The 23,144-nt window shown below is 38.9% G+C and overlaps 1 pseudogene; it reads left to right on the top strand.

Moving 5' to 3' along the window:
- Positions 1-5,409: 5,409 nt before the first annotated feature.
- LOC148028495 (uncharacterized) lies at positions 5,410-22,532 on the top strand (annotated as a pseudogene).
- The last annotated feature ends 612 nt before the right edge of the window (positions 22,533-23,144 follow it).

The raw sequence follows: 23,144 nt of genomic DNA, 5'->3' as shown, positions 1-23,144 counted from the left end.
ATTCATCTTCCCTTCTCCTCAGAGGGAGATCCCATAACATATAGGCATAATGCCTCGTAATACACACATAGGGAAGCACCTCTTGGTTGATTACCGCAGCTACACTGTGACTCTCCTACACCTCGAAGATTGGCCCCAAGATGCGTCGCTAACACATATAACGTTCGCACAAACTCCACTCTTTCATAATTCAGCGTTCCAGGAGATTTTGATTTGCCTCACAAAACTTTCCCCAATGGAAGCACTCGTCTAACCTACAGCTTGGTTTCCTATCCTCTCAACGTTGGTCAAAGTTTATCAATCAAGTGCAATGTATTCCAGGAGATACCACATGGCATGCTTAATGCAAGGTGTACGAAAATTGTGCTCAACCATTTTATGATTAAAAAAAACTAGCCACGTGAGGTGCGAAAAACAGCCCTTTCATGAATTTTAACTAAGCGTTACGTACTGCGCTGCTCTAGGGACTAGCACCAGAACTTCCGTGCTATTAGTCACCTATATTCAATTATGGAACAATCCCTAAATGCTATGCACAAAGAGGAAAATCATAATTTGTATCTTTTCAGTAATTAGATCGTCGCACAAACTTTATCCCCCTCCCCTCACCGTTTAGGTGTTGCTGCTGTGCATAGGTGTAAATGGTTATTTTGTATCTTTTTTGTATGTAAAAAACAATAAACACATACTATAACACAAAGGACGAGGCAAAATTGAGGCTTAACCTCATGCTTTAACCTTGCCAAACATTCATGCACATAAATCTTAATTTTCCATATTTTTTGAGTGCGAAAACCCCAATTTTCTTTATTTTTGCTTTTTTCTTCTATTTATTATTCATGGAAAATAGGTATTTTCTAATTTATTTGTATTGGCTTATTATTTTGATTGAAACTTAACATTATCTCTAATCTTATCCCATTTTCATTCCTTTTCTCCAACTCAAAATTGAAAAAACCACTAATTTCCATTAAAAATGACATTTTGCGGGTTTTAAAGAATTAATAATGGCTCTAAATAAATAGGGGTTCTGTATTTCTATAACCAACCAAATTGCGTGAAATGGGTAAATTGATCCGGTTAGGGCATTTTCTGGAACTTCAACCCTCAATCAAGATGTAAAAAAGGTTCAAACAAAATTTCATTGTATATGAACAACATTTGGACCATGAAACAACAAAAATAATCAAATTTCTTTGTAAAATTGAAGCATACCGCGTGTCTTGCATGTTACAGGTTTTTTAATGATTATTCTGAGCAACCCGCAGACCGACTAGCAACCATTCTTCAGTGTTGAGCCTCTTTCCTCAGCCTCCTCTTCATCTTGAAGCAATCCGATCGACAAGCATTCTTCAGCCCCTCTTCTTCTTGATTTCTTACACATGAATTCCCTCTATGCAGGAGAGAGAGGGAGGAGAGAGAAAGACTAGATTCTAATCTCTTTGCTCAGTGCATCATTTGACGGGACAAGGCCAGCAATAGGAAGTGTGGAAGGCCTTCAGTCTGCTGTTGTCTTCAGTTGGTATGGGTATATGGAGGCTCTCATATGGCTATGGAGTCCCCCCCTTCCCCATTTCCTTGATCTGCACCTTCTTCATCCTCCCTTCTTCTTCACACGAAAAAATCGCCCCCTCTTCCCCTCATTTCGTTGATTTTTTGGGGCCAAAGGCCCCCCTAAGGGTCACACCCTTTGGCTTCTCCCCACTTTGGCCCTTTGGCCTTTCGGGCACTTCCTTTTCCATGTCCAGTACCCAAACTGTGAGCCGAAAATTCCTGCACGTCGGTCTTGAGGTCCCACAATACCGAGCAGGTCCTAGGGTCTCATCTGTCATGCAAAAAAATTATGAGAATTCTCTAATCGCGGTCCAGTGGCTCTTTTACGCGTTTCTAGGCATTGCCGCTTAAAATCGTACTAATTGCCACCGCTGCCTTCGACGAAGTCTATTTTTCCCTTGATATTCATAATTTTTGGCTATTTTAAAGCACTTCTCGGCATAAAAAATTATCTATCATTGGCGACCATAGGATCGGACGACTCAGCCCGTCGAATCCCACGAATAGATTTGCACAGAAACAACAACAAAGAGCATCAAGCTGATACAAAAAATGCACAACACAACACATCACAACTCATACCCTACCCCCTGACAAAACCAAGGCATGAAATCCATAAGGAGTAGGCCCGGCATAATCTGAAAGAAGGCCCGAAACCAGTCGGTAACCAACTGCTACAACAGAGCCAAGCTGAAAAGAGCTATCAAAGAGGTCATAGTAAGTGGTGGTTTGAACTACCTACCTAACTAAGGACAACTCAACCACGATCTCCCCCTAGGCGAGGACTCCTATAGCGTGAGAAAAATGTATTATCTTTTTTTTAAGCACAATACTCTTCTCTTTTAGCCTTTTATTTTTCCATAGTCAAGCGTGTAAAAAGGAGGGAGCTGAGCGTAGTGACTCAAGGAGAACAGGGCATCGGCCTCAGGTCGTCTTGTCTCGGTACCCAAGAACCTACCAAGCCCTCGCAAGGCGACACTTAATCGCTTACTTTTATTTTGGCTCCAACCTTCTTTTATTTTCTTCTTTTATGGCATGATGTCACCCCAAGGAAGAGCAAGGTATCGGCCCCGGATCTTGTCTCATCCCTAGGAACCTACTAGGCCTGCAAGGTGATGAAAAACAACTTAAGGATTTTTTCTTTCTTTCCTTTTTTATTTTTATAGGGATTAAAACCCCTTTTTACACACCTCTGTATATTCATATATTGTCTTTCAGATCTTTATGGTTTTGTCTCTTTCCATCATTATTTTAGTAGGCTTCTCTAATGGCCTCACAACTAACAGAAACTCCTAGAATGGCTGCCTAACAGGTCAGCAGAACAAGGTCACTAGAACTCCCATCTAAAACAAGTCTTTCAATGCCTAGCAATGCCTTGTAGGAGTCAATGACTACTCAGATCTCCCCCAGATAAACAGAACCTAAACCTGGGACTTCATGCCATGATTTCCCTTCCCTAACAAACAAAAGAAAGTAACCCTCACCCGCACATATATCATTAATTGCTTAAGGGAAAAGACTTGGAAAAGGGACCAAAGCACCTGGAATGGCCACAAGAAGCTCCTTTGCACCAAAGGCTCCCTCCAACGACTTTGTCAACCTGTATGGTGCAATCACTAAAACAACAAAGCATTAAACGTACCTACACCAAATAGAGATAGGGCCCTCTTGGCCTAAAGAAATAGCACATTTCACTGCAAACTAACTCGGCCTCTTGGCCTAAAGAAATAGATTATTAAAACCCGAAAACAACTGGCCCTCTTGGTCTAACGAAACTAGACATTAACTACTTAAAGCAATTGCCCTCTTGGCCTAACGGAATCAAACAAAACAGCTCATAGAGATCTGTCCTTGGAAAAATGTAAATATGCGCAAATACACTCTATTCCAAGGGTAAAAATAGGCTCTCAGCCCTAAACTAAATGCATCAAATTATGGCCCATACCTCCTGTATATATAGCAAGAGGCGTATGCATAACATGTCTTCTGATCAACCTATGGGTCTAGGATAATAATGGTAGATGGGTCTTGGCCACTCTTTGCATCACCCATATCAACCATCGCCTGCCATATAAGACGTGGTCTGATAACATTCCCCACAAAGCAACTAGGTCTTGTCTCATTATCAACAACAATATCCGGACTAGGACCACACTTGAAAAAGAGGTCCTCTTCATAAGAAAAATTAGCTAAGGAGTCCGCAAACTAATTCCAATAACGTAGAATCAGCTGAAGAGATATGCTCTCAAATTCATCAAGTAGGATTATAGCAATTCGATGATACATACGAAGGAGAGGATTTCGGATTGTATATGCCCCATTGAGTTGATTTAAGATCAGTTGGGACTCCCCTTTTATTAACAACCACCTCATGCCACCTTTCTTGGTAATATTCAATCCCATAATCAGGGCTTTATACTCGGCCATGTTGTTAGTGAATCCTACCCCGAGGTAAGTAGCTAATTTCATTGTAACTCTACGTCGGGGATCTTGGATAACTACTCCAGCACTTCCTTTTCTATTAGGGCCCCTGCTTGCTCCATCAACGTATAATGTATACATCCATAATGGGTTTACACAGCCAGCCATCAAGAACTCCCCTATTCGTAATTGTGATAGTCAAAGTTCAACATATTTAGAGGATGAATTGACGGCTCCATCACACCTTCTTCATTAAACTCAACATGGATGCTTTCAAGATTTGTAAGCAGTGATAGCAGAAAACTTTAATCTCCAACACAAAGGTACCATCTTCTTACTCAATCACTTTATATCCCTTGCTCCACCAAATAAGCCTCTCCTAATGATATCTTTTCTCGAGATATGGGTGCTCCAAATAAGGGATTAACCGCCCCATCAACCAATTTAAGCTCTCCTGCGCAGGTCTCCAATCAGCCCCAACATGGACCTACAATGCATTTTTCCGCATTAGCATACTTAGAAATAATAAGGTTTAATCTTATTAAGATTAACCTTATTCTTAAATTCCACTCCTTGTAGATCAGCTAATAGAACTGTGGACTTATTTTTACCTATCTGAACTATCTTGTAAGGGCCATCCCATCGAGGTTCCAGCTTTCTGAGAAATAGCTCCCTATGTGCATCGTAATATAAAACTAACTGCCCCTTTTTAAAAGTATATTTCTTCACTTTCAGATCATGCAACTTTTTCATCTGACGTTTAGCTACCTCCTGGTGCAACAAACTCTGCAATTTGAGCTCATCCAAGTGGGCTATAGTTATAAACCGCTCAAATAGGGCATCTTCATCACCCAGAGAATGATTGATTGCGAATCTAATGGTTGATAACTCAATTTATAAGGGCAAGTCACACTCCTCCCCATAGACTAATTTGAATGGGGTGTGGCCGCTGGCTCATTTAAACATCATATTATACGCCCAAACCATCACATATAATTTTGTATCCCAGTTCCGCTTCTTTTTGGAGACTATCTTGGATAGGATACCCACAAGTTGCTGATTGGTACTTTTGACTTGTCCATTTGCTTGCGGATTATAGGGAGTCATCTTGTTATGCTTGATTTTCCAAGCTTCAGTCAGACTTTTAATCACTTTGTTTAAAAAGTGAGTTCCATGGTCCGATACTATTTCTTTTGGTGGACCAAATTGGCAGATGATTTGCTTAAGTAGGAAATTGGTAGTCTCTTTTGCATTGTCCTACCTCATCGCCCGTGCTTCTGACCATTTTGTAAAATAATCAGTTGCTACTATAATGTACCTCTTCTGAGTAGTAGACGACGGGGTGATAGGATCCACAAAGTCAATGCCCCACTTCTTAAATGGAAGGATAGCCATGATAGGTGTAAGTGGGCATTTCCTATTCTCTTTGCTGTCATGGCTTTGAAAGGTATCACATCTCTTAACGTACTCAAAGGGATCTTGGAAGATGGATGGCCACCAATATCCAGCTCTTAAAGCTTTCTGTTTCGTTAACCGCCCAACAAAGTGCCCTCCACAAGCAGAGTCATGGCACTCTTCCAAAATAAAGGGAACCTCGTCAAGCATCACACATCGGCGATAAATATCATCAACACCCTGCCAATATAATGTTCCTACGATCAAGGAGAATTTTAATGCCTGCTGTTTAATCTTCCTCTTCTCCGATTTTGATAAAGTATCTCTAGTCTCTCCCGTAGAAAGATGGAGCATTATAGCAGCATACCAAGAGGGAATAGCCGCTGTATCAATCTTGAACAAAGTCTCCATGCCACTTCCTTTAGCCAAGACCTCTTTTGGCTCTCCAAAATCCACAAGACACTCTATAATGCCCTGAAGCTTTAGCCGCTTGCTCTTAATCTCATAATCAAATTCCTGCAAAGTGATTAACCACTTTGCTAAATGGTCAAGTGACTGTAACTTATTCAACAACAATCAAAGCCCTTCCGTCTTCGTACAAAAAACCACCCTCTCGTAAAGAATGTAGTACCTAAACTTTTTGGTCACAGATACCATCGCAAGGCACAACTTCTCCATATAGGTGTAGTTAATTTCTGATACACCCAACTTCCGACTAGTAAAAGCTATCGGATGGTACCACTTTTTCTCCCAAATTTGGGCCAAACAGTAGCTGATACTATATATGGTTGCTGCTGAAAATATATAGAACATTTCGCCCCTTTTTGGTGCTTTTAAAACAGGTGCTTTGGCAAGCTCCTACTTCACATAATCAAAAGACACTTTGCAAGCATCACTCCATGAAAACTGTCAATTAAAGGACAATAGGTTAGTCAATGGTAATGTTATTTCTGCCAAGGCATTGATAAACCTCCGATAATACCCTACTGATGACAGAAAGCTATGCGCTTCCTTTGGAGTATGTGGTGGACTCATATCGACTATGACCTTGATCTTTTCAGGATCAGTCGCAATCCCTACAAAACTAACCACATGGCCTAACAAGAGCCCATAAGGGACTCTGAACACACACTTCCATAGGTTAAGAGCTATGCAAAATTGTCTGCAACGCTCAAAAAACTTCTGCAAAATGATCAACTGTCTATCCCTTATGATGGCTGCCCCTAGATCATCAATGAATACTTTCAACTCCTCTAGGGAGATGTCACCAAAGGTCTTGTCGGTTGTTCTTTGCCACAAACCAGGTGCATTACACAACCCAAATGCCATCACATGGTATGCAAACGTACCAAAGACTATAATAAACGTCGTTTTTAGCTTGTCTTGCTCAGCGATTGCTATTTGGTTATACCCTGCAAAGTAGTCCATAAACGAATATATTTCCCTACTCGCTAGTTGATCCAAAATTTGGTCAATAAACGGCAACATGTAGTAATCTTTAACAGTCTGCTTATTCAACTCTCTAAAATCTACACAAATATGGATTTGATTATTATTCTTCTTCCTGATCACAACTGGTGAGTACCATTCAGTATGCTGAACAGAGAAGATCAAACCCGCTTTACACAACTTTTGTAGTTCCTTGTACAACCCACCCCTTAATTCAAAAGGCATACGCCTTACTTTCTAACGTACAGGGCAAGTACCTTCGTTTACAGAAATAGTATGCACAACTAGACTGGGACGAATACCTTGAAGTTCATCATAGCTCCAAGCAAAAATGTCACGAAACTCTCAAATTAAGGACACATAATCCTTTCTTTCTTCCGAACTGAGCATGGACCCTAATTTAATTGTTCATGAATCATTTAGCGTACCAAGATCCAGCTCAATAATGTCCGCGTCTCTTATTCAATCGTGAGGCTCTATCGGCTCATTCAAGGTTATCTGATAAATATCCTGTGTAGTGGACCCTTCCTTAGATCCATCCCTCGATGACGTCTCACTACCAAATGGATCATCTACTGTCTCTAGTTCAGTGGAGGATAGTGGAGCTTTCTCACTCTGAGGAGACTCAGGGTAAGCATCCACTATTGCACAATGGGTACCTCGACCTAGAATCACTTGACCAGCGGGTATATCGACTTAACAATCTGTCCGTGGAATCCATGGCCTGCCTAGCAAAACCCGATAGCTAAGACATCTTACAAACCTTATCACCCTAAAGTCCAGATAGCATTCCATGCTCGCAACTGTATTGTGAACCTTAGTAATGCAACCTTTTGGTAGTCTTAGACTATCATCAGCCATCCTAAGAAGAGTGGAGCCGTCTTTTTGGATCTCTAGACCTAACCTCTTCATTAAGTCTAAACTTATGATATTGACGGAGGATCCAGTGTCCATGATAGCATGTTCCACTAATATTCCATCCACATATACTGGAGCCCTAGGGCAATGCTTTTCAGTATGATCAAACCAATCTTCCCCCACTCTAGCTATGCCCAAAGATTCTACTATATACCCTATACGTAGGATTTCCTTGAATTCCTTGCTTACTCCTAGAGAAAGTTTAATCAATTGCAGGAGATTCACGTCTGGTTTGACTTCGCAAAGGGAACTTGCTAGATCAAAGTCGTGGTAATTAGCTAAATTTCTCTTCTCGCGCCACACCATTCTCTCCTTTGGTCTTTCCATCGGCTTTGGTGCTTCTTTTTTAGCCTTTACCTTCTTTCTTGGCAATCCTTTATCCTCCTCGGGATCGACTTTACTGCCAACAGGTCTTAACGGTCCACCTTCTTTATCAGGATTTAGGACTCACTTTTCCCTAGCATCTTGCTTAGGGCTTCCCTCGACAGGTTTTACCATTCCTTTGTCACCCTCTTTAATCTTTTGACCCCTTGTTATGGCTCATAGATTAGAAGCCTTTCCTTTTTGCAGTATTTGCCTTGGTCCATCGTCTTGTTGGAGATTATTCCCTTGCGCGCGATGGTTAACTGGATGTGGTTGTTTACTCCCTTGTTGGAGAGAACAGATCTTACTCCAACAGGTAGCAGCTAAGTGGCCAGACTTCCGGCAAATATCACATTTGACATTTGGGCAATTTCTAGGGAAATGTTGGCCCCCACACCACTTACAGCTGAATCTTGAGGGGCCACCCTCTTCAGGGCGTCAGCTCCCAATCAAATTCTGTTGCTTCTTAAGGAAATTGACATCCACAGCTATTTGTCGATACTATTCAGAGATCATATCGGTGTAGTGCTTCATCATGTCCTTAACTTCACCAAGGACATTAGAAGCACTTGACTCATAGTCGTGATCGTCAATCTGTCATCCCATGGGCCTAACCACTTGATTAGGAATTGGCCGCTGACCAACTGGGACAACATTAGGATTCATTGTTTGGTTTCCACCACTATTTAGTGAGGCCGCCTGACTAGCCATAGGCATAGTCATGCTAGGAGGAACTGCTAACATAGGCAAATTCGACATGATACTCCCTCTGCTACTCATTTTTAACATGGGGTCCCCTTGACTCCCATTGGTCAAGGCCAAATTATTACCATTCCAATTTATCCTTGCTGCATAAGCAGCTTGCAAGTGCAACTCTACTCCTTCTACTTGGGTAATGGCAGTGTCAATATTGGCCAAAGCAACACTACTCAGCAGCACCTGGATATTAAAATCCAATCCATGTAGGAAATATTATAATTGTGCAGCCGCTGGAATGGGAATATAAGCATTAAGTTTGCGAAGAACTTGCTTTAGTTTCTTGGAATATGCTTGGACATTCTCATTTGGCTCTTGGCGTGTTACATTTAAAACACGTAGCCAATATTGCCCACCCTTATTAGGGGAAAACTCTCTATGGAAAGCCGTAAAGAATTGGGCACTGCTAGTTATGGTTCCAGCTTCCAGACTGTGATACCACACTGCCGCTCTTCTTTTTAACGTCATATTGAAGAACATCATTTGGTGTCCTTCATCTTTGATTCGATAGTTGAATATGAGCATTTGAAACTCCTTAATGTGGAGTTCTTCATCTTCTTCTGCTAACCCATGGAAAATGGGCAACGGTGCTCCTAATGCTGGTAAATCGAGTGTACCTGCTAGAATTGTGATAGGTTGTGCCATGGCCACAACCGCATTGACAACAGGAGTTTTTGTAGGCAACATACATCCCCATTTGTTGTGGTTTGATTAATTGGAAATAGGGAAGTACCAAGACTTCCACTTACACTCAAAGAGCTACTCGTAACACCTAGGTTACTAGAACCACTACCACTTATGCATAACGAGCTGCTCCTTTGAGGAAAATAGCGTCTTACAATCTCCAATTGCCGTCTAGCCCTCTCAGTACGTTCTGGTTTTTGTATTTTGGCTTGACGGTCCTTGTCAGAGGAGATAAACCAACTATTTGGTCCCTAAAAACCCTAGATTCAAGAGCCCCCACTTGTTGGCAACTCTCTGCAAATGCACCACTAATGGGACCTAAAATGGGCCAGCACTGGCTATAGCATTAGCCGGACCTCATGCATACGACAGACAACCCCACCACACGGCCTTGCGGGCCAGGAGCATCTAAAACTCACTTTACACTAAATGCTTATGACGATTTTGTGTTTGTATCCAATATGTAGTCCAACATTCATCTTCCCTTCTCCTCAGAGGGAGATCCCATAACATATAAGCATAATGCCTCGTAATACACACATAGGGAAGCACCTCCAGCTAATTGCCGTGGTTCCACTGCGACTCTCCTACATCTCGGAGATTGGCCCCAAGATGCGTAGCTAACACATATAGCATTCACAAAAACTGCACTCTTTCATAATTCAGCATTCTAGGATATTTTTATTTACCTCACAAAACTTTCCCCAATGGAAGCACCCGTCTAACCTACAGCTTGGGTTTCCTGTCCTCTTAGCATTGGTCAAAGTTTATCAATCAAGTGCAATGCATGCTAGGAGATACCACATGGCATGCTTGATGCAAGGTATATGACAATTGTGCACAACCATTTTATGATTTTAAAAAACCAACCATGTGAGGTGCGGAAAACAACCCTTTCATGAATTTTAACTAAGCATTACGTGCTGCACTGCTTTAGGGACTAGCACCAGAACTTCCGTGCTACTAGTCACCTATATTTAATTATAGAACGATCCCTAAATGCTATGCACAAAGAGGGAAATCAAAATTTGTATATTTTCAGCAATTAGATCGTCGCACAAACTTTATCCCCTCCCCCACCGTTTAGGTTTGCTGTGGTGCATAGGTGTAAATGATTGTTTTGTATCATTTTTGTATGTAAAAAAACTAAACACGTACTATAACACAAAGGAAGCGCCAAACTCAAGATTAACCTCATGCTTTGACCTTGCCAAACATTCACGTACATAAATATTATTTTTTCATATTTTTTGCGCGCGAAAACTTCAGTTTTCTTTATTTTTTGCTATTTTTTCTATTTATTATTCATAGAAAATAGGTATTTTCTGATTTATTTGTATTGTGTTATTATTTTGACTAAAAATTAACATTTTCTCCAATTTTATCCCATTTCCATTCCTTTTTCCCAACTCAAAATTAAAAAAAACCACTAATTTCCATAAAAATGACTATAATGATTAGGACCACAGTGACATAGATTGTAGCACAAGGCAACTAAGGTGGGAACTCCAAGAGCTTTATAGAAAGAGCCATTAGGCTTGGTAACAATGGAGGATGGAAAGGACACAACTATGTTAAACATGACCATACTATTGTATATATTGGTATGTGGTTTCTTATTTTTCTTCTCCTTCAACAATGAAAGGAAGGATGTCCCTTGCCACTATTCTTCTTTTCCTTCCCATTTGAAGTAAATATAATAGTCATATTCTCTCCATTCAAGAACTACATGAGTAGATGGGTTGCCTTCTTCTCCTTCTTTTCTTCTAAACCATGGATAAAGTTCTCATACTATAGGGTTTGGTTAAGAAGAATCACACACACACACACACACACACACACATATGTATGTATATTGTGTATGTATGCACACACACACACGTATATATACATTTATGTGTGTGTGTGCATAAATTATTATAACGGAAAAGGAATAAAGCTACTTTAGAAGACCAGCTCATGAAGGTCTTTGAAGACCATACCATGCTCAAAATGAGCCTATCAACCCCTTCAGAATTGGAGATCATTGATTTTTTCCCTTACTTTAAAGAAGATATGAGCTTCAGTGTGTTGTTATAGAGTGTTTTTCCAACCTTTTATCCTCTCTTATGGGTAGTTAAATAAATATTTTACTAACTTGTTCTCAAAACACAAAGAAGATGAGCAAGAGATTGATGTTGCAACCTCAAGAAGAACACTATTGAGCTATTTTGTATGACAGAATGAGGTTGTTTTTCATCTTAAAATTGTATAATAAAGGGATAAGCCATTGAGGAACTTTGTGAGACTTCCATGATGATCATGTGATGCAAATTTTCCATGGTACCATGAGACTCATATAAGGTGAGAATTTATGTATTAATCTTTCATTGTGTAAAATGGGTTTCTTTGTGAGTTCATGTGTTGTTGGCATTTGGCTTTGTGGAAGAGGTGTTTAGAGTGGTGCTACTTATCTTGTATATGGCCATGTAGCAATTAGCTCTTTTTTGGTATCTTTAAAGTCTTGCTAAGGCTTTTGTGAGGGCTTGTGGGCTCTTGGCCTAAAAGAAATTGTTATTATTTTATAGTTCTTTGGGTGGTCTTGTGGAGCTCAATTTCAAGTTTTCTATCTCAACTCAATAGAAGTCATCTTTTTGGCTTGTGTGCCTATTATTTAGTTTTATAATCAACTTTTGTGTTTAGTTCAATGATATAAATGTGATTGGTTTTTGGTGAGGTCAAAACTCTTACTTATGGAGGTAAGACAATTGGCCTATGGGCTCATGGATAATTGTGATTAGCTATTGCAAGAAGTTCTGATGAAGCTTGCCATATTTCTTGTGATCTATTTATTATCTTTTGGAGCTTTCTAATCCCTGAGGGTGTCTCCCCTATATGAGATGCACCTATTGTATACCAGGAATTTTCTTATAATTCTAATAAGGACATATATCATATGCTTGTGTCCTACACAATAACCCTTGAAGAATGATGCAAATGATACCCTTAAAGATAAGAAAGATTGATTGTGATCCTTTGTCTTGCCTGGTGTGAGTCGTTTTAGACATTGAATCTCGTGATATCTCATCCCTTGCTACTCGTATTCAAGGGTAATGCCATTCTTGCATCTTGATTGGTTGGGTGGGTGATTAGGCAAAGTTAGTGGTTGTAAGTGTGGTATTGGTACCCTTTTCCCATTATGCTACTATCTTATATGAATGAGTTGTGTCTTAAAATATTGAGAGAGGGATGGAGATAAGTGACAACACAAGAGTAGCAAGAGTCCAATTACAAAATAGTATTGAGCACTCTATTTATGAAGATGAGGTACCTTTATAAAGGCATTACAACTAGTGGTTTTGGAAGGTGCTTTTAGTATCTCCAATCACACCTAAGTAGTTTTTCCTAGTTAAATGGAGTAGGTGAAAAGTGAGTTCCTATCTACACTTGTTATAGAGAGTTTCTCCCTTGATTCGTGCATGAAAAGTATAGAATAGAATATAATTGTTCCTAATATATATGGTCCATCTACAATACCCTCTATACATATCACGTGTTTGGATTACCCCCCCCCCCCCCCCCCCCCCCCAATTTAACTCATGATGTAGACAACATTATGCATGACCATCTTTTGCAATAGCTCGATTACCACATTACTTGCAAGGGACATGTGTGTCTCAGAGATGTAAATGGTTTAGTATACTTGCACTTTTAGATAAGACAATTTTAGCCAAGGCCTATATATATAAAGTTACATGTGCTTATAATTATGATTTGCGACAATTACAAAAGCGAGTCCACACTTTGTGTAGTCCTTCATATGTTGAAATATCAAAAGGAGCCTTATTTCTCTCTTTTTATTAAAATTCATGGAAATGGCTTTGTGGCGGGCCCCAACTTTAGCATACCATAGGAAAGTTCAAAAGTTTGTTAGGGGTGTTGGTTTAGTGAGTCAACAAACTAAGCACCCCAACAAACCAATCACTTCTTTGTTGTTAGTAACTAACTCATGTATTTAAGTAGGGATTGTCTAGAGAAGGAAGGAAGGAAAACATGAGAGTTGAAGCTCTATTTTATTTATCTTTCTTTTTCCAGTAATTGATCTTTCCCCTTTCTAGCCAATATAATGTGTCTTGTAGATCTTGTTGGATAGGAATTTTATACATAGTTATTGGTGGAGAGAGGAAGCATCACTCATCAGATTTGGTAATCCAAGAGATGAAATTATGATTTCTTATGAATCGTCTATTGTTCAACCTTCTAGCCTAGATTATTCGTTGTAATCTTTTAGTGTAGCATTGCAACAACTATCTACAACCAACCAACAAATTTCTACTAATCAAGCCATTCTATATTTGTTAGATAATCAAGCTACCTCTTCTTCTTCTTCTTCTTCAACCCAACATAGGAAGGTTCACCCAAAATCTTTTTCTATTCTACAGGATGTAGACATATTATCTTGGTTAGATCCCTTAAAAAATGTTGCAGATGATCATCAATGGTGGCAAGAAGGAGAAACATTCAATGAGGAACAAATGGTTTTGAAAGGAATTACATCCACATGGTATATTCAACAACTTGACGAGTTAAAACATAATTGGAATTCTTTCAGGATAGCTATAGTACCAGATTTTGCTCATGACAATGTAGCAAAAAGTGCTCTCCAAAAGATTTAATGAGTGTGAACAAAAGGAGCATGAAACAATTTCTCAATTTATTGTGCATTTGAAGAAAATTGTGATGAGATTTGATATAAAAATGATAGAGCACGTGAAGTTATTTTTTTAATGGCCTAGACTAAGACACGATCTTCGTACAGGGTTAAGTTCAAGGTCTTGAGACTTTTGCATATGATATTTAGATTGCTCAAGGAATTGAAGGAAACCTTCTCAATGACGAAGAAGATATTTTCAACAAGAAGAAAAAAAGATATAGCCAACCTTGATAGTCATTATCCAAAATGCTCAAAGACGATTACTTGGTAAAGATACCCAAGGATAGCCAAAGTGTTTCAATTGTAATGTGTGTGGTCACATATCCAAGAATTGTTGGAAGCCACAAAGACCATGAAATGTAATAAAGAAAGTACGTACAAGATGTTCAACTTGAAGAGCTTTCATTATCAAACAAGTCCTAGATGAACGGATGCAAGAAGCGAACCATTCATACATGCAAGCCTCAACATGAAGTTCCCAAAAGTGAATTGTAAGCACAATTAGTGTGCAAACTAATGTTTTGAATGTAGAAGTATTGTTGGATTCTTGAAGTTCTTTTTCTTTTATCAACTCTAATTTAGCAAGCATGATCAAATCTTATTGATAGCATATTGAAGAAATTCATGATAATGTAATAGTGCAACGTGGACTACAACATGATGTTTGACATGACTATGGAAGAGCCATGCAAATAGGAGGGTGCCTAATATACCATGCTAGATTGGATCCATGGAGGATTGAGGGAAGTCGGTAGGTTGAGAGGGACCAATGTTGGCTTTTGGACTCACTATTGCTCACAAAGAAAGCATTTGGAAATTGGATGCAAGTCATGATACTTATCTTGGACATAATCACTTGAAAGTGACTGAATATTGTTTAGAGTGGAAGATACCAAGTGCCATTCTAGAAGGCACCAAAACCTAGAATTGAATTAGAAGATGGGAAGACGGCGTCTGCACATTCCAGTGATGGAACTTCACCCCACCTCACGTTGACGAGGAAGAGAAAGCTACAATAATGCAAAAAGAGATAGTTGAAACATGACATGAGCATTTGACACAAGGCTAAGTCAACACTAATGTTTGACACGAAGCTAAGGCAATAGTAATGTCCCAACTAGTGCAAGGCTGATTAGAAAACTATAGGGATGTCACAATTAGGGTGCATTGTTTTAGGTCTCCATGGAAGAAGTTGTGCTTTGGGACTATAGCATAATAAGGGCCATATAACATGTTGAAGTGAGCATAGAAAGGGGTGGAACTATTAGTTGTCAATTGTGTAATCATGCCTACATGAAGAATGATCTATTATGGCGACAATCATTGGAGGAAAGTGAAGATGGTTTTGAAGAGCTTTTGGAGTGCCAACAGAAGGATGATTACATGAATACATGATTACATGCCAATCCTAATTATTTTCACCAATTGAATGACTATCACAAAGAACTTTTAATCATTTCCTACATAGGGGAAAAAAAAAAGAAATTCCCTATCAATTCTCTGCTAAAGGATACACATAGGTAGGGAAAGTAATTCATAGGGAAGATGAAACATTTCCTAGTTACAAAAACTAGGGAATCCCTAATTTCTCTAACTTATGTGAATTTTCAAGTAGAAAATTATATACCAAATTTTCAACTAGGAAATTATATAGAGATTGCCTTGGGGGGATCACCTTATAGGATAGTTTAAAAACTTATTTTTTGAATTTTTGTATCATTTATATACCCCATTTGTGAATTTTAGAGGCAATAGTTATATCTTTTCTATAAATTTAAAATTAAAAGAGTGTAACTTCATGGATTTTTTTATATAAATCAAATTAAAGCATGATGTTGGAATACTTTAGCCATGGAATTTTATTTATATCTAAGATGAAAAATTTCTCGCTCCAATAGAACTTGTGTGTGATAATGATTGACTGAGAAGGAGCTTGAATACAAAGGAAAAAAATATGCCATAAATGACAACATATCGATCTACATAAAATGCTCAGATAAACATCATAATGGTCACAATAAAATGTCTAAAGGACCTAGAAATGTCAAATATGAATTAGACTCACACAAGCTAATCAAATTGCTAACATCCTCTCTTAGATCATGGGTGATTTGATATAATAGAATGATATAAAGAAAATGACTCATCATAGTCTATACAACAAAGGCCACCAAAATAGGACCATGGATATCCAAGTAGTGGATGATGAAGCCACCACTAATGTGTTTCAAACAGAATCTAAGTGTCAATGTTGAGCATCTAGTACAAGATTATCCCATCAAAAATGCCTCTAAACATACGTGACCATAGATTCCTTGCCTTTTGTCAAGATGGCCAAAGTGTTGCCTCATATGAGTTCAAACTAGGAGCTAATACCGCTGTGTCAAATAATATCCTATCATGGACTTAGATGTCAATCTTAACTCTAAGATTTCAAAACTTGTCAGACTTCAGTTGGTGTGTTCAGGATGCTCCCTTATAGAACTTGTGTACCTATATATTGATACAGATGAGGCGTACCTACCCCATCTCACCACCCGCTTACGCATCCTCTCTTGCATTGGAGAGTCATAAGGGATGATTGTATCACTGGTATTGGAAAGCAAGAGGAGACACCAAGTCCTTTTTGCGATCTAAAGAAGATGATCATGTCTATTTCTTGGCCTTGGCCTTTTCTAGGATCAAAGTCTGAGTGTCTAAGAAAGATGATGATTGAGTAGAGGAGTTAGGATCTTGCTTCATCTTCATCTCTGCCTTGAAGCCTCTACCTCTTTTGCAATCCTTGTGAAAATGCCCCTTTTTATCACAATGATAATACTCGGATGGGCCCTCAACTTGTTCTACATGTCACCTCCCTCTGATGCTATAGAGCCCTCACATATGGGATGCTCTAAATCTTCACAACATGTCAACTGCTCCATATACACCTCTTCCGGCAAGTCACAATGCAAGTATACATTCTTGACATCCAATTGCTACAAAATCCAATCTTTGGGTGCTATCAAGACAATCACACATGTTGCCATGCTAGAGACTGGAGTGAATGTCTCTTCATAATATATGCTATATGTTTGAGCATAACCTTTTGCAATTAGTCTAGCATTACAACTACTAACATAACTTTCTATGTTTTGCTTGATTTTTTAAATCTACATATAGCAAATAACTTTCTTGCCCTCAAGCAATGGTACCAAATTCCAAGTCTTATTGGCTTCTAATGCAGCCATCTCATTCATTGCTACATCCTAATAAGCATGACCAATAGCATCCTCAAAGCAAGTGGGTTCAACATTCTCAACTAACATTATCATGTAAGCATAATGGTGAGTTGCATAACCTTCAAAACTAAATCATTTAATAGGGTATCTTACCATGCTAGACCTATGTACCATAGGATCACTCAGTAGAGCCTTTACCTTACCATGTGCTCTTTTTACACCTGGTGTCCTAACTGAAGGAATACCAAGCTCAACATCCAATTTCTCTGAACCATATTGGAATCTCAATCAGATCCCAAATAACTGGTAGATGCATCATTACCATCCGACACTTTCTTATTCCCTTTGTCTTTACTTTCAATACTTGTAGATGCACTTGAAGATGTGGGGCTACTCCTTAGTCGCCCAAACCAAGGGCTAATTGTAGATGTAGTACTAGATGATGTTTATGGTCTACTAAGACTATGATTTTTGCTTTTTCTTTTGCACATAACGATCATGATTATCATAATCATCTAATGTATCACCACTAGATTCATATCAATAGCTTATCTCATTAAAAAAGTATCCCTCCTCACTCTAAACTCACCTATGATGATTGGGTTATAATGACAATACCCTTTCTGCTCTAAAGAGTATCTAATTAAAATATATTTTTTAGCCTTTTGATCAATTTTGTTATGTAGCTCATTTGGTACATGAACATATGCAATACAACTAAACACTTTCAGGTGTGATACATTGGTCATTTTGCTTATAAAGCATTCTTTAGGGCTTATCCCATGAATTATACATGTGGAAGCTATTCATAATATAAACATCAATATGAATAGCCTCATATAAAAAATATTTTGGCATATTCTTTTCAACCATCAATGCTCGTGCAAAATTTGCAATATGTTTATTTTTTTCTTTCTACAATCCCGTTTTGTTGTGGGGTATATTTGTGAGTAAACAGTCTCTTTATCCCGTGAGATGTCAAGAAGCCAGTAAACTCATTAGAGAGGTAATATTCTCTTCCATCTGACCTCAAGTACTTAACTGTCAACTATGTTTCTATTTCAATAGCAGCCTTGGATGTTTTGGAGTGCTCAAATACATCACTCTTTTTTGTTCAAGAAATATATCCATAGCTTTCTTGAACAATAATCAATAAACATGATAAAGTATTTGCTACCACCAAGAGATATATTTTGTGTAGGCCCTGAAATATGTGTATTTACAACATCAAGTATATTTCTACTTATATCTTTCTCATGAGAAAAAGGTTGTCTTGCATGCTTACCAAACTGATATGCTTTATACACTTTATGAAATTTTATAACTCTAAAAACAAGCAAACTTGCAATCAGCCGTTTATACTACATTAATTTCAACCTTTACACATTTGTATGTCCAATATATTTGTGCTATATTTTAATGTATGCAACCACTTCTTTTCTTTTAGTATACATAGCAACATTCATAGTAGGAATTCTAGATTCTAAAGTGAACATTGATGAGCTCCACTTCCTTTTGTGGATCAACTTGCACTTATCATTAGTCTTCTACAAAACAACCTTTTACATTATATCAAAATTGCAACTCTTGCTTTATCATTTGTCCAACCACTAAATTATTTGTGATTGATGGCACATTTAATAAATTTGATAGACTCTTTGTTTGGCCATCATGCAAGAATATATTTTTTTAAAATTTCTAAAATTGGATGGCACCGTCTACACATAACCTAGATTTTGTAAATCCCTTTCTTTCCAAACCATTGAGCATGACTCGTCATATGATTAAAGTCACCTAAACTGACAAATCATATATCATCATGTGTCCCATTTCTTGGAACAGTATTCATCATATGCTACAAAACAAACAGATGCTCATGTTGGTCTTCATTTTGTCATGAAAGGACGATGCATAGTTTTGTTGTTGTAATTTACCACTCCTATAGTTATCATCCTTCTTCCTATAAGAATGGGCTGTAAAATGACATGTGTTACAATAATAATGGCAAACAATACCAAAATTGCCAAAACCTCTATTTTATCATCCACCTCTTCCTCTAGAGCTCGTCGTGTCTCTAAAGTTTTCATGGCCTCTTGAAACCTTCATTTCACCAAATGCTCATTTAACTTGTTTTGTTGGTTATCACCAATACTACTATACCACAATCTCTCGAAGAGGATCTACCACATTCCCTTTCTAAACTTGAGTAAAATGCTTGAACCTGTTTACCACTTCTCTCAGATAATTCACCCCACATATTGATCCCTTTGGTAATCATGATAGAGGCCAACTCATCAAAATCTCAAAATGTCTTTCATATATATACAAAAATAGCAAATGATTTCTAAGCCTTCTCTACATAAAACCAAATCAGCAACGTCAAGCATTGTATCAACATTGCATCATCAATACTTCAATTCACACTAGATATTAGGCCACACTTCATGAATATTTACCTTATTATAGTCATCTCTTGAATTGTCATGAAGGCCTTGTACCCCTTGAATTGTCAACACACTGGTGGTCCCAATAGATCCACACAAGAGAAACCATCCTCTTCATGTAGGTGGTTGATATCCATCAACAGAGTCAGAGTTATAAGAGACTCCAAAATACAAAGATTTTCAACAAGCACATCTAGCTTTAGAGAGTCATATAGTCCAAATTATTGGTCATGGTATACACAATGATTTCAACACAAGAACTATTGAAACCCTAGTAAAACTTAAGAAGGCCATTAAACTTCAGACTCTTCTTGTAGAAAGCCAAGAGTCCATTGAACTGATGCTCCCCTCCATTCTTTATAGTGTTGGCCTCCTTAGCAAGGTGTGTTCTAACGTAGTCTAGGGAATACACAAAAATAAAAGTAGGAAGGAAGACACACTAGCTGCTCTTATGCATAATAGTATTCCCCCATCCCCCTACATGAACATCCTCCTTTACCAGAATTCATGTTGCACCCCCACCCTCCTTTGCGTTCCTAAAAGCATGCAAGGAAAATCCCTTTTTTTCCCACAATGCATGATAATATATATTAAATACTTATTTTTCTCCTTCTCTTTGTTTTTCTCCAAGTCAACTATCATTCACCAATCAAGCATATTTGAATGAAGGTTGAGAGCTTTTTCCCATCCTTGTCCATGTTATCATTCACCACACTTATGGCCACACAACTTACATCCATTGGATCATGTATCGAGGTGTTATCAAGAAAGCCATGAGCCACCTTTCTTGTATATACCGATCATTAACCATTCCTCCTATCCTTCCAAAGATGTAAAGGTACTCAAAAACAATGCTAAAAGCATGTACTCATTAGTCGTACAATGCCACCCATTTCACCATCAACAAATTAGGGCCCTTCATGCATGAGCCTTTATTCATATAACTTAGATCATCTATACAATCAATCTCACTAGCCAAACCAAAATATATAAATATTGTCGCTAACTTCAACTACTCAAAACATCTAACTCATGTCCTTTTTCCTAGGCTTTTCATAAGTGGATGCACAACATCACGATATCCACCCTCTTCGAACCTACATATCCCTTTGATGTGCCACACTATGTAGCCACCTAGATCAAACACTAATATGATCATGAACTTCTTCTTTTGAATAATCAACCTCCCACTAGGATCAAATAGCCAAGTCATCGGTATATTCTAGAATGCATAACAATTCCAATCTCTAATTCCACCTAGATTAGAAGGCATTGATAGTGCATGACATCCATCATCCATATAGCCTTCCATGACTAATACCCATGAACTCATTAAATCCTCTGAGATCAAAGGGTAGACCAAAATATTAGTGTAATATCCTATATCTTTGAGTCTATGGAGCATCCATCTACGCATTGGTGTATTCATCCAAAGGATATATTTATGTCATACCTTCAACTCTGATAGCATCATCCATCTCTTGCACATTAGCATCAATATGATCCATCATCACATCCCCATTAATAATGTTAGACTTGTCAACCATAGCATTTGTAATAGTATCCTCTAGCATTACATTTGTCAATGCATCTCTATCTTGAGCATCAATCTACATAGCAAAAACATAGAAAAATCATGAATAAAAACCTCTACATAATCATAACCCTCCCTCTCTCTTATTCAAAAACTATTGTCACTAAAAATCTATCTTTCTATGCCTCTCTCTCATTAATAGATATACATATGTATGTGTGCATGTATTTATGTGTGTATATTGGAAGTCTTAATATGCTCATACACACATGTACACACATATGATTAGTTCAAAGTATAGCCTATGAATATTAATATTACAACAACATGATGTCAAGTTAGCAAAGACGTGCACAATGAGAGATCGAGATCATGATCTCTCTCTCTCTCTCTCTCTCTCTCATTCTGCCCCACAACTAAGTTTGCCAGAAGAAGAGTTTGCGGGACAACTCCTCACATGGAGAAGGCGTCTCCACTTCAAATGAATCTGGTTCTGCCCCGCAATTAAGTTTGCAAGAAGAAGAGGATACCAAAGCAAGCATTCTCAGGCGTCTGGACAAGGAACTCGAGGCTGGGAACGATAGCAAGGCCCTGGCCATCATCCTACTTCTAGAGGCGCTCGCAATGGCGTTAGGGCTTTTGGCTCTACAAGACAGGTCCCACAGAGGTTATACTCTCTTGCAGATTTGTGACTGAATAATATAGAGACAGACTGTCTTTTGTCTCCTGTGGACTCTACACTTGGAGAAGTTCGAAGGAATCTACAAATTGCTGTAGCCTTGGGTGGCTTGGTTATGTGGCAGACATTGCAGCTAAATCAAATTCAAGTGCTTGGCATCTTACTTGCCCTTACTCTAGCATCGGGCATAGATCTGCACGAGGCAGGACATTTCTTGATTGCTTATCTATTGGGAGTTCTTCCAAAGGGTTACACATTGTCAAGCTTAGAGGCATTGCAGAAGGAAGGCTCTTGGAATGTGCAAGCTGGGACAACATTTGTGGATGTGCAGTTTCAGGAGGAGGTGAAAAGTGGGAAACTTTCTTCATTGAAGGTGGTCTCTCTGACATTCAACGGGTCTATCGAGGGGGCTTTTTCCTTGTGAGGCGACATGCCACTCGAGCTCCATAACGTGGAGCTTCTAATCAGCCAGGCTATCAAGGAGGTGAAGAAAGATTTCAAGAAGGATGCGGATAATGCCTTGAACCAAGAAACCTGTCGGCTCCATGAGAGGATCCGGCAACTAGAGGAGATGGTGAAGACACTCATGGAAGAGAAGAGGGATCTAAAAACCGACCTGGACAAGCTACAAACGAAAGTGTCACATCTACGGGAGGCAAGAGAGGACGCGGATTTCAAAGCGGACCTCCGAGAGGCTATCATGAAGGAATGACGAGAGGACCTCCAGGTATGCATTAAAACCGAAGTTGAGGCTTCGAGAGAGGGATGGGAGGAAAAAATCAAAGCAAACATGAAGGAAGAATTAGAAGGGAATAAGGAGGGGTGGATTGAGGTAGTGAAGAAGAACATTAAGAAGGAGGTCCAGGAAGAAAATAAAAAGGAGGAGGTAGTCCGCGTTCAGGAGACCTTAGAGGAGGAGAGGCTTAGGAACGCGCGTAGATTGAACGTGCGTATTATCGGGCTCCCCGAAGGGGCCTCTCCGGAGGAGGACGCACGCGGGCTATGCACCCGACTAGGGTACACGAGCATGCCCTTT

This window comes from Lygodium microphyllum, chromosome 11 (assembly GCF_053477565.2).
Source record: "Lygodium microphyllum isolate KBCC chromosome 11, Lygodium_microphyllum_v1.1.10, whole genome shotgun sequence".
Taxonomy (NCBI): Eukaryota; Viridiplantae; Streptophyta; class Polypodiopsida; order Schizaeales; family Lygodiaceae; genus Lygodium; species Lygodium microphyllum.
The sequence above is the reverse complement of the archived record's forward strand: the minus strand, read 5'-3'. Positions and strand labels throughout refer to the sequence as shown.